The sequence below is a fragment of the Schistocerca nitens genome, chromosome 2 (genome assembly GCF_023898315.1).
Source record: "Schistocerca nitens isolate TAMUIC-IGC-003100 chromosome 2, iqSchNite1.1, whole genome shotgun sequence".
Taxonomy (NCBI): Eukaryota; Metazoa; Arthropoda; class Insecta; order Orthoptera; family Acrididae; genus Schistocerca; species Schistocerca nitens.
In genome coordinates, this window is record NC_064615.1 from 127,686,269 (window position 1) to 127,698,439 (window position 12,171).

At 44.1% G+C, this 12,171-nt stretch overlaps 1 pseudogene; it reads left to right on the top strand.

Moving 5' to 3' along the window:
- The first annotated feature begins 5,469 nt into the window (after window positions 1-5,469).
- Window positions 5,470-5,587, top strand: LOC126238079 (5S ribosomal RNA; annotated as a pseudogene).
- Window positions 5,588-12,171: the final 6,584 nt, after the last annotated feature.

Consider the following 12,171-nt stretch of genomic DNA (forward strand, 5'->3'; position numbering starts at 1 on the left):
ATGTCCATGTTTATGTATTTCGATGGCTTCTCTATATAGACGCGGATGATAGTTCGTGCATAAAACTTCAGTTTCCGAAAATTTCATTACGTGATCACCCGACTAAAGAGCATGTTCCGCCACGGCTGACTTGCAAGTACCGAGCGACCGCTACGATCGCAGGTTCGAATCCTGCTTCGGGCATGGATGTGTGTGATGTTCTTAGGTTGGTTAGGTTTAAGTAGTTCTATGTTCTAGGGTACTGATGACCTCAGACGTTAAGTCCCTTAATGCTCAGAGCCATTTGAACCATTTTTGACTTGCAAGTAAGGAAATAAATAGAGTTTTGCGACCGAATAACAGGAGGCCTAAGGACAACGATAGGACACAGCGATGGAAGAACACGGTTTCTCTACCCTTCATCAAAAAAGTAACGGATCAAATCGGCAAGATTTTAAGGAAACATAACGTTCGACCCATTTTCAGACCAACTAAGATAATATGCCAAGCACTTGGTTCCGTTAAGGATAAACGTCCCCCTCTGTCTGCAAGTGGTGTATACAAGATTCCGTGTACATGTGGTAGGGTCTACATTGGAACTACAAAGAGAAGTGTGAATACACGGTTGAAGGAACATAAAAGTCTTTGCCGACTATGGAAAACAGACAAGTCAGCTGTGGCGGAACATGCTCTTCAGTCGGGTAATCACGTAGTGAAATTTTCGGAAACTGAAGTTTTATGTGCTATGACGAACTATTATCCACGGCTATATAGAGAAGCCATCGAAATACATAAACATGGAGATAATTTTAACAGAAAAGAAGAAGCCATCAAACTCAGCGATATATGGACAGTGAGAAGTTTTCATCTTTGACTTACTATGATCGATAGTTATATTTTATCCTTGACAGGGTTTATTTCTGCTAACACGTGAAATCCACACCACGCCCACTTTCACAGTATTTAGGCCGTTCTTCAATGTCCGATTCGTCAGTCGGCAAGACTCAGCACAACCACAGCACCTCCGAAGATGTCCAACGTAGCTTTGGACGAAACGTCAGGGAGAGTTCCATGGACCACGGCCGTACAACCGGGAAGAATTCTCGGCAGCTGAAACATCCGGTCGTGAAAGGCTTCATTGTATGAGTAGTCGAATTTACCATCCAGGCAATCAAGATAATTGATTTAGAGAAACCACGAAAAACGTAACTCGAGATGGTCGGAAATGAATTTTAACCCCAGTTTCCCAGAATGCGAGTCCAGTGTTTGAACCATAGTACCACCTCGATCGGTCCCACTTCCCACAATCTTATAAACAACAACCGCATTCGTCTTTTAACGCACGCAGATATTCGGAATGTGCACCGTTTACAGTGCTATGTTGCGGTGAGATAAGATGTTGCACGGAGGAACTTTATGGCTGGGACAGCCAGGATTGGAGAAGTGTTTTGTTCTCCCTCGAAAGGGGATGCAGAACTTGACATAACGAACGCCGTGTTTATGTAGGGCGCAGTCAAATGAAAACGAGGCAGGTGGTAAGAAAGTAAGCAAAGTGTTTATCACTTCCAAAGTTAATATGTTCATCCCACTTTGAGACGAGAGGGTCAGTTCCTTCATGGAAAAACGTTTGCAGTTGTCTACGGAACCATAATTATAGCCAGGCGTGCACCTCTTTGCCCGAAGCATATCGACAGCTAAACGTATTATTTGACGTTCCGGAGTGCGAGCGCAAATTTTCAGTTTCCTCTGACACGTACCATAACTGCAGCAGTGTTTCAAAACGGCGCCTGTGCGTTGCAAGCAGCATGTCGTCATTGAATTTCTCACGGTGAAGAAAGAAACTGTTGGGAACATTCATAAACGTTTTTTTGGAGTTTATGGAGCATCTGGAGTCGACAGAAGTACGGTCAGTCGCTGGGCACAGAGGGTGGAGCCATCAAATAGCGATTCGGCGGAGCTCCATGATTTGCAGCGAGCGGAAAGATTGTCCGTTGCTCTCACACCTGACAAGATGCAGCTCGCTGATGTGCTCATTCGCAAGGACCGACGCCTAAATGCTTGCAAAGGCATACTTGATGTCTTAGCAACAAATAATCCTGGACAAATAGTGAGTATCGTAACGAAAAGAGGGATTAGCGACCACAAGGCAGTTGCTGCTAGGCTGAATACCGTAACACCTACAACAATCAAAAGAAATGCAAATTATATCTATTTAAAAAAAGCTGATAAAAATGCTCTTAACGTCTTTTTAAGAGACAGTCTGCACTCCTTCCGATCTGATCATGTAAGCGTAGAAAAGTTGTGGAATGATTTCAAAGAGATAGTATCGACAGCAATTGAGATACATATACCACATGAATAATAAGTGATGGTACTGATCCCCCATGGTACACAAAACGGGTCAGATCGCTGTTGCAGAAGCAGCGAAAAAAGCATGCCAAAATCCCCAAGACTGGCAAAGTTTCGCAGAAGTTCGAAACATAGCGCGTACTTCAATACGAGATGTTTTCAATAGTTTCCACAACGAAATTCTGTCTCGAATTCTGGCAGAAAACTCAAAGAGAGTCTGGTCAGACATAAAGCACACCAGTGGCGAGACGCAATTAATACCTTCACTGCGCAATAACAACGGTGAAGTCACTGATGACAGTGCCACTAAAGCAGAGTTATTAAACACGGTTTTCCGAAACTCTTTCACCAAAGAACACGAAGTAAATATTCTTGAATTCCAATCAAGAACAACTGCCAAGTATGAGAAACATAGAAATGGATATTATCGGTGTCGCAAAGCAGCTTAAATCGCGTAATAAAAGCAAGGCCTCCGGTCCAGATTGTATACCAGTCAGGTTCCTCTCAGAGTATGCTGATACAACAGCTCCATATTTAGCAGTTATATACAACCGATCGCTCACAGAAAGATCCGTACCTAAAGACTGGAAAAATGCTTCAAGTCAGACCAATGCCCAAAAAGGGAAGTAGGAGTAATCCCCTGAATTACAGACCCATATCGCTAACCGATTTGCAGTAGGGTTTTGGAACATACTGCATTCGAACAATATGAAGTACCTCGAAGAAAACGATTTATTGAGACGTAGTCAGCACGGATTCAGAAAATATTGTTTTTGCGAAACACAACTAGCTCTTTATACTCATGAAGTAACAAGTGCTATCGACAGGGGATGTCAAATTGATTCCATATTTTTAGATTTCCAGAAGGCTTTCGACACCGTTCCTTAGAAGCGTCTTCTAACCAAACTGCGTGCCTATGGAATATCGCCTCATTTGTGCGACTTTATTCGTAATTTCCTGTCAGAAAGGCCACAGTTCGTAATAATAGAGGGAAAGTCATCGAGCAAAACAGTAGTAATATCCGGCGTTCTCCAAGGAAGTGTTGTAGGCCCTCTGTTATTCCTGATCTACATTAGCGATATAGGAGACAATCTCAGTAGCCGTCTTAGATTGTTTGCAGATGATGCTGTCATTTACAGTCTTGTAAAGTCATCAGATGACCAAAACGAATTACAAAATGATTTAGATAAGATATCTGTATGGTGAAGAGAGTGACAATTGACACTGAATAAAGATAACTGTAAAGTTATTCACATGAGTACTAAAAGAAATCCGCTAAATTTCGATTACGCGATGAGTCACACAAATCTGAAGGCTGTAAATTCAACTAAACACTTAGGGATTACAATTACAAATACCCTAAATTGGAACGATCACATAGATAATGTTGTGGCTAGAGACAACCAAAGACTGCAATTCATTGGCAGAACACTTAGAAGGTGCAACAGGTCTACTAAAGAGACTTCTTACACCACCCTTGTCCACCCTATTCTGGAATACTGCTGTGCGGTGTGGGATCCGCATCAGACGACCTGACGGATGACATCGAAAAAGTACAGAAAAGGGCAGCTCGTTTTCTATTATCGCAAAGTAGGGGAGATAGTGCCACAGACATGATACGTGAATTGGAGTGGGAATCATTAAAACAAAGGCGTTTTTCGTTGCGACGGGATCTTCTCATGAAGTTTCAATCACCAGTTTTCTTCTCCGATTGCGAAAACATTCTGTTGGCACCCACCTACATAGGGAGAAATGGTCATCACGATGAAATAAGAGAAATCAGGGCTCTCACAGAAAAATTTATGTGCTCGTTTCTCCCGCGCGCCGTTCGAGAGTGGAACGGTACAGAGACAGCTTGAAGGTGGTTCATTGAACCCTCTGCCAGGCACTTTATTGTGAATTACAGGGTAATCACGTAGAAGAAGACATAGACGTAGACGTAGACAGTTGGCCTGAAGCTGCCAGCCAGCAAAGGAAGTATGTATGGATGCAACCATCCGTGCTCTAGGTTACTCAGAAGTGTGTACACGATGTGTTCAGCGTTGTCTTACGGTGTAACATAAACCTGTCGGAAAAAATAATTTCTCCTGAGTTGTTGCAACGTTTTGAAGCTGAGGAGGATGCCTTCTCGTCCCTGACTGTGACAGGTGACGAAACTTGGGTTCGCCGTTTTGAGACAGAAACAAAACGACAATCGGTGAAATGGCGCCGTTCTGATGATGATGTTTGGTTTGTGGGGCGCTCAACTGCGCGGTCATCAGCGCCCGGGCGCCATTCTCCTCTCCGCAGAAGAAAAAAATGTCAAAGCAATTTCTAGCACCGGTAAGGTAATAATCACTGCATTTTGGAACTGTGAGGGTGTCGTACTCATCGATATGTTGCCAAGAGGCAGTTATATCAATTCTGAAGCATATGTGACTACATTAATCTAACTCAAGAAGCGCTTCCAGCAACTTCGGTATTATAACAACCCAAGTGATTGTTTGATTCAACGTGATAACGCTCGGCATCACGCAAGTTTGAGGACTTCGAAACACGTCAGTAAATAGGGTTGGACGGTATCACCACATCCACATAAAGCCCTGACCTCGCTCCCTTAGACCTCCACTTGTTTGGGCCATTAAAGGATGTCATTCGTGGAAGACTATTGACGATGACACAGAGGTGATTCGCACTGTGAAGAAATGGATTCATGACCAGAATAAGGAGTGGTACCGACAGGACAGACGCACCCTTGTATCTCGCTGGAGGGAAGCCATTTAACAGGAAGGAGAGTACGTGAAAAAACAGGGAGTTTTGATGGGACATCATTCTTTTTTGTGTACGTTTCATTGTATTCTGTAAATAGTTAAGGAAAAACAGGTGGTGTATTACTTTCTGGGCGTCCCTCGTACTATAATTTACCATTCGAGCTCATACAGTTTACTCATTTAACTCATATCGAAAAAGAACCCGATTATATTTTTCGGGCCCTGTATGTGTACTTATAAAAATGACTCTGAGCGGTTTATCCACAGAGTTTTGGCTAAATTGCGCATATTTATGTCTAGCGCCGAAATCTATTTTTATGAGCACTTACGGCACAAAATGAAATACTGAGAAAGTGTCTGTTCTCTTTTCTCAGTGTAGTATGTCACTTCTGCCATCGGCCTTGCAGCAGTGGTAACACTGGTTCCCGTCAGATCTCCGAAGTTAAGCGCTGTCGGGCTCGGCTAGCAGTTGGATGGGTGACCATCCAGTCGGCCGAGCGCTGTTGGCAAGCGGGGTGCACTCAGCCCTTGTGAGGCAAACTGAGGAGCTACTTGATGGAGAAGTGGCGGCTCCGGTCTCGGAAACTGACATACGGCTGGGAGAGCGGTGTGCTGACCACATGCCCCTTCATATCCGCATCCAGTGACGCCTGTGTGCTTAGGATGACACGGCGGCCGGTCGGTACCGTAGGGCCTTCCAAAGCCTGTTTGGACGGTCGGACGGAGTCTAGTTTAGTTCAGTATGTCAGTTGTATATTTATCTAATATTGTGTCATTTCGAGCTGTGCTGCCGCGCGGGATAGCCATGCGGTCTTAGGCGCTTTGCCACGGTTCGTGCGGCTCCCCCCATCGGATGTTCGAGTCGTCCCTCTGGCATGGGTGTGTGTGTTGTCCTTAGTGTAAGTTAGTTTAAGTTAGATTAAGTAGTATATAAGCCTAAGGACTGATGACCTCAGCAGTTTGGCAAAATGGTTCAATTGGCTCTGAGCACTGTGGGACTTAACTTCTGAGGTCATCAGTCCCCTAGAACTTAGAACTACTTAAACCTAGCTAACCTAAGGACATCACACACATCCATGCCCGAGGCAGGATTCGAACCTGCGACCGTAGCGGTCGCGCCGTTCCAGGCTGTAGCGCCTAGAACCGCTCGGCCACTCCGGCCGGCTCAGTAGTTTGGTCCCATAGGATCTTACCACAAATTTCCATTTTTGAGCTGTGTTACGTTTGTGTTATTGTGAATAAGTATTGAATGAAAGGAAGAGAGGGGAAGAAACCTGGTACTGGCACATTCAGTATCTAATCAAAGTTATCCGGACACTTATATGTGGTCATTACTACGGATTGTGTCCACCTTTAACATTTATGTCAACTTGAACTGTGCCAGGAACAATTTAATTGAGGTGTCTGAATGTCTGTTTATGAATGGCACCCGTTGCTCCTCAGAAGCAGAAGTCAGAGAAGGTATTGATTTAGGACACTAAGGTCTGTATTCCATTCTTTTAACGGGACGCTGGGCAGGCCAGTCCATTTCAGAAATGTTATTGTGCATAAACCATTTCCGTCACAGACGCTCCTTAATAACAGGGTGGATTGTCTTGCTGACACAAACAATCATCGTCTCCAAAGCGTTCCTCTAGTGTGTGCAGTACACAATTCTGTAAAAAGTTGATATCCTACAGCATGTAGCGTTTTCTGAAACACAACCACCGCTGCCGTAACACCACCACTCCACACTCCACTGTTGGCACTGCACATGAAGGCAGGTAACGTTCTCTAGGTATTCGCAAAACCCAAACCCTTACATCGGATTGCCAGAGGATATAGCTGGAGTCATCACTCCACATTACTCGTTTCTAGTCGTCCGTCGTTCAGTGGCGTCGCTTAGGAGTGTCTATATAAATGTATGGTTTATGAGGAGCTGCTTGAATATTGCATCGCATTCCTTTTAATTCACTAGGCACAGTCATGTGCTAGCTGGACTCCAGGCAGCACTTTGGAACTCACGAGTGAAACCTTATGCTGAGTCTATGTCATTATTTACTAGAACCCTCCGTTATGGCGGCTACTGTGGGAGTCAGTGTGGTGTCACCGCCAGACACCACACTTGCTAGGTGGTAGCTTTAAATCGGCCGCGGTCCATTAGTACATGTCGGACCCGCGTGTCGCCACTGTCAGTGATCGCAGACCGAGCGCCACCACACGGCAGGTCTCGAGAGACTTACGAGCACTCGCCCAGTTGTACGGACGACTTAGCTAGCGACTACACGGACGAAGCCTCGCTCATTTGCAGAGCAGATAGTTAGAATAGCCTTCAGCTAAGTCCATGGCTACGACCTAGCAAGGCGCCATTAGCCTTAAATAGCAATTGATAGTTATCGTATAAAGCATGTCTCATCAAGAACGATGTATACAACAAGGATGGATTAAAGTTAAGTATTCCAAAAGCTACGTACTTTCTTTATAGCATTCATTACGTATCCTGTTTCAGACCTCACGCCATCCTTCGTGTGTTTATAGCGTGCATAGCGGTCCCCTCTAACCACACTGTGTCGGCACTTCTGTCGACACATCAGTCAGCACCGACACGACCGAGGAAGGGGAGAAGTTGCGAAGTCAGGCGGTAGGAATCCAAAATCATGGATACAGAATACTTGAAGATTAAATGAACATTGTATTTCTAAAAAGAAAAGAAACTTATATTCTCGTCAAATGTTTTTTACTCCAGTCTTTGATAACAATGTCAATTCTTTTGATGATGACCGGTTTCAGTCAGTAATGACCACCCTCAGATCTTTTCTACACTATGTCCTAAAGTGATAAGGGCGTAATGGCATCGTAAAAACATATAAATGTACTCAGCACAGCATCGTCACATAGATCTGAGCATATTTATATGTTTTGACGATGCCATTACGGCCTTATCACTTTAGGACATGGCGCAGAAAAGATCTGAGGATGGTCGTCACTGACTGAAATCGGTCATCATCATAAGAACTGATATTGTGATCAAAGACTGGAATAAAAATCATTTGACAGTATTGGATCAATGTTCATATACGCGACTATGTCGCAGCTGGTGAAACTATTTTCTTGTACCTCTTACGTGTGACTACATTGACAGTCTATTACTACTCACAGAACGTAGGCTAAGTAACATCTTCCTATTACTCAGTACTGACGTTCTCAAAGTCTGTGACCGAACTGGACCCGATCGGCGATGGTCGGCTTGTTCAATCAGCATTAACAGGGGGCATTGAACTCAGTTTTTCTGGGGGTGTGGCGCTGCTCGCTCTTTCCACTGGCGCCAGGGTCAGTGCCTTCTTGATGTCGTTCCGCGGCATTGCGCTGGTCGGTGCGCAGTCGATGCTTTAGGACTGCAAATCTCCCTCAGTGATCGATGGTCCCCGTCCCTTTGTACATGACGTCTGCCTGGTTGTGGTTTAGGTCTGGTAGTTCCTTTGCCTTCCACTGCACAATCTCATCGCAAACAGTCGACGTGGGCAGCATTTACGAAAGTTGAAATGTCCCTAACGGATTTGTTACTCAGGTGATATTCAATGAGTAGTCCACTTTCGAAGTCACTGAGTTCCCCTGTGCAGCCCATCCTGCTGTTACTGATCCTCTACGGAAAAGACAAGACTCCCATTATCCTTTTACACTGCAGCATCCACCTCTCGTGACGTCTAGTGGCCAATACCGCATTACATAGGGGCTTTCCGTATACAATTGATCAGATAGTGTACATTATTCCTTTCGAACTGCATGAATCACTGTTGAGATACAGAGTAAACCATGAGAAACTTTACACTGCAACTTGGCCTCTCTCTAGTGTTATAGCGATCTCTATTACATGTTGTTGTTGTTGTGGTCTTCAGTCCTGAGACTGGTTTGATGCAGCTCTCCATGCTACTCTATACTGTGCAAGCTTCTTCATCTCCCAGTACTTACTGCATCCTACATCCTTCTGAATCTGCTTAGTGTATTCATCTCTTGGTCTCCCTCTACGATTTTTACCCTCCATTCTGTCCTCCAGTACTAAATTTGTGATCCCTTGATGCCTCAGAACGTGTCCTACCAACCGATGCCTTCTTCTAGTCAAGTTGTGCCACAAACGTCTCCTCTCCCCAATCCTATTCAACACCTTCTCATTAGTTATGTGATCTACCCATCTAATCTTCAGCATTCTTCTGTAGCAAGACATTTCGAAAGCTTCTATTCTCTTCTTGTCCAAACTATTTATCGTATATATTTCACTTCCATACATGGCTACACTCCATGCAAATACTTTCAGAAACGACTTCCTGACACTTAAATCTATACTCGATGTTAACAAATGTCTCTTCTTCAGAAACGCTTTCCTTGCCATTGCCAGTCTACATTTTATATCCTCTCTACTTCGACCCTCATCAGTTATTTTGCTCCCCAAATAGCAAGACTCCTTTACTACTTTAAGTGTCTCATTTACTAATCTAATTCCCGCAGCATCACCCGACTTAACTCGACTACATTCCATTATCCTCGTTTTGCTTTTGTTGATGTTCATCTTATATCCCCCTTCAAGACACTGTCCATTCCGTTCAACTGCTCTTCCAAGTCCTTTGCTGTGTCTGACAGAATTACAATGTCATCGGCGAATCTCAAAGTTTTTATTTCTTCTCCATGGATTTTAATACCTACTCCGAATTTTTCTTTTTTTTTCCTTTACTGCTTGCTCAATATACAGATTGAATAACATCGGGGAGAGGCTACAACCCTGTCTGACTCCCTTCCCAACCACTGCTTCCCTTTCATGCTTCTCGACTCTTATAACTGTCATCTGGTTTCTCTACAAATTGTAAATAGCCTTTCGTTCCCTGTATTTTACCCCTGCCACCTTAAGAATTTGAAATACATAACCGACCATAATATATGTCACACATTTCGTATTTTTGGATCTCTATTACGTAAGCGATAACAATATATGTGATATTTCGTATTTTTGTCGTGATGGTGCAGTGTATCTTTCTTCTGCATGTACTGTAGCAGAGAAAAATATCGAATGCAGAGAACATTGCATAATTTCTAAATCAAAAATGGCAGGAAAAGGCCGCAGCAGGTGGCATAAAAGGCAACAACGAACCACACCTTTCCCTGCGACGTTGATTGATATACATTTCGCCGTTGAAAACGACAGTTCGCAGCGCGATGAGCAACAAGAAGACACTATTAATACCATCGGGTGTTTCAACCCTTATCAAAAGCCACCATGGGACTTCATCGCCACCAAAAGAGATCATACCCGTTTGGATCGTAGCGCGACCGCAATGTTTGCTCTCGTGTACAGTTTGGAACCACTAGCGACCGTTCAAAACCACTCGACGAAATTTGAACGTGATCCAAAGCAGCCAAGGGTGTTTATGCTTTTTCAGAGCTCCTACTTTCTGTTCTCCTGTGGAGTGATCACAGTGGGACGTGACACTGACACACGCATGAATAAAATGGCAAAGGGTTCCTCTACAGCAACTCAGTTGGGCCCACGTTTATTGAGAATTTTAAAAATGTGCCTGTACAGACAAAACCCGTGACGAGAGTACCAGGCGCCTGAAGGTAGGCTAAGTTGCTGCTCTTTCGCCGCTACAGTGCTGCTCATGCGCCTGATAGTAGGCCCTCTGGAATCAAAGAGTGTCATAGGAGTTGCCAGTCTGCAAGCGCATAGGACGTCGTTACGGATTCTGTCTGTATGGGTACATTCTTAAAACTCTCAATAAAGGTCGGCGGGTATCACCGACGGATTTGACGTACTTGAAGGTCTTAGAGGGATCCTTTGCCGTTTTATTCACGTATGTGTCAATATCGCGTCCCCACATGATGACGCCACAAGAGGACAGAAAGTAGGAGCTCTGAAACAGCATAAGCACCCTTAGCTGCTTTGGATCTCGTTCAAATTTTGAACGACCCCTAGTGGTTCCATCCATACACGAGAGCAAAAACTGCGGTCACGCTGCGCATCAAATGGGTGCGATCACCTCCAATGGGGATTAAGGCCCTTAACATCCTTTGAGAAGTGTTGTGTAGAATAGTGAAGCTATCACATCAGATCCAGTCACTTTCCTCTGTTAATGGATGCGCTGAATGAAAGGAGCAACTGTAACATCATCATCATCGGATTCAGAAAATATCGTTCTTCTGGAGCACAGGTAGGTCTTTATTCACATTAAGTAATGAGTGCTGTCGACAAGGGATCTCAGATCGATTCCATATTTCAAGATTTCCAGAAGGCTTTCGATACCGTTCCTCACAAGCGACTATTAATCAAATTGCGTGCATATGGAATTTCGTCTCAGTTGTGCGACTGGATTCGTGATTTCCTCTCAGAAAGGTCACAGTTCTTAGTGATAGACGGTAAATTATCGAGTGGAACAGAAGTGTTATTTGGCGTTCGGCTAGGTAGTGTCATAGGCCCTCTGCTGTTCCTGATTTACATAAATGGTCTAGGTGATAATCTGAGCAGCCCCCTTAGATTGTTTGCAGATGGCGCTCTAATTTACCGTCTAGTAAAATCATCAGACGATCAATTCCAATTACAAAATGATCTAGAGAGAATTTCTGTGTGGTGCGAAAAGTGGCAATTGGCACTAAGCAAGAAAAAGTGCGAGGTCACCCACATGGGTACTAAAAGAAATCCGATAAATTTTGGGTATACGATAAATCGCACAAATTTAAGGGCTGTCATTTCGACTAAATACCTAGGAATTACAATTACGAGCAACTTAAATTGGAAAGACCACATAGATAATATTGTGGGTAAGTCGAAACAAAGACTGCTGTTTGTTGGCAGAACACTTAGATGATGAGACAAACCCAGTACAGAGACAGCCTACACTTGTCCGTCTTCTGCTGGAATATTGCTGCGCAGTATGGGATTACCAGAAGGATTGACGGAGGACATCGAAAAAGTGCAAAAAAGGACAGCTCGTTTCGTGTTATCGCGCAATATGGGTGAGAGTGTAACTGATATGATACGCGAGTTGGGGAGGCAGTCACTGAAACAAATGCGGTTTTGTTTGCGGCGAGATCTATTTACGAAATTTCAATCACCAACTTTCTCTTCCGA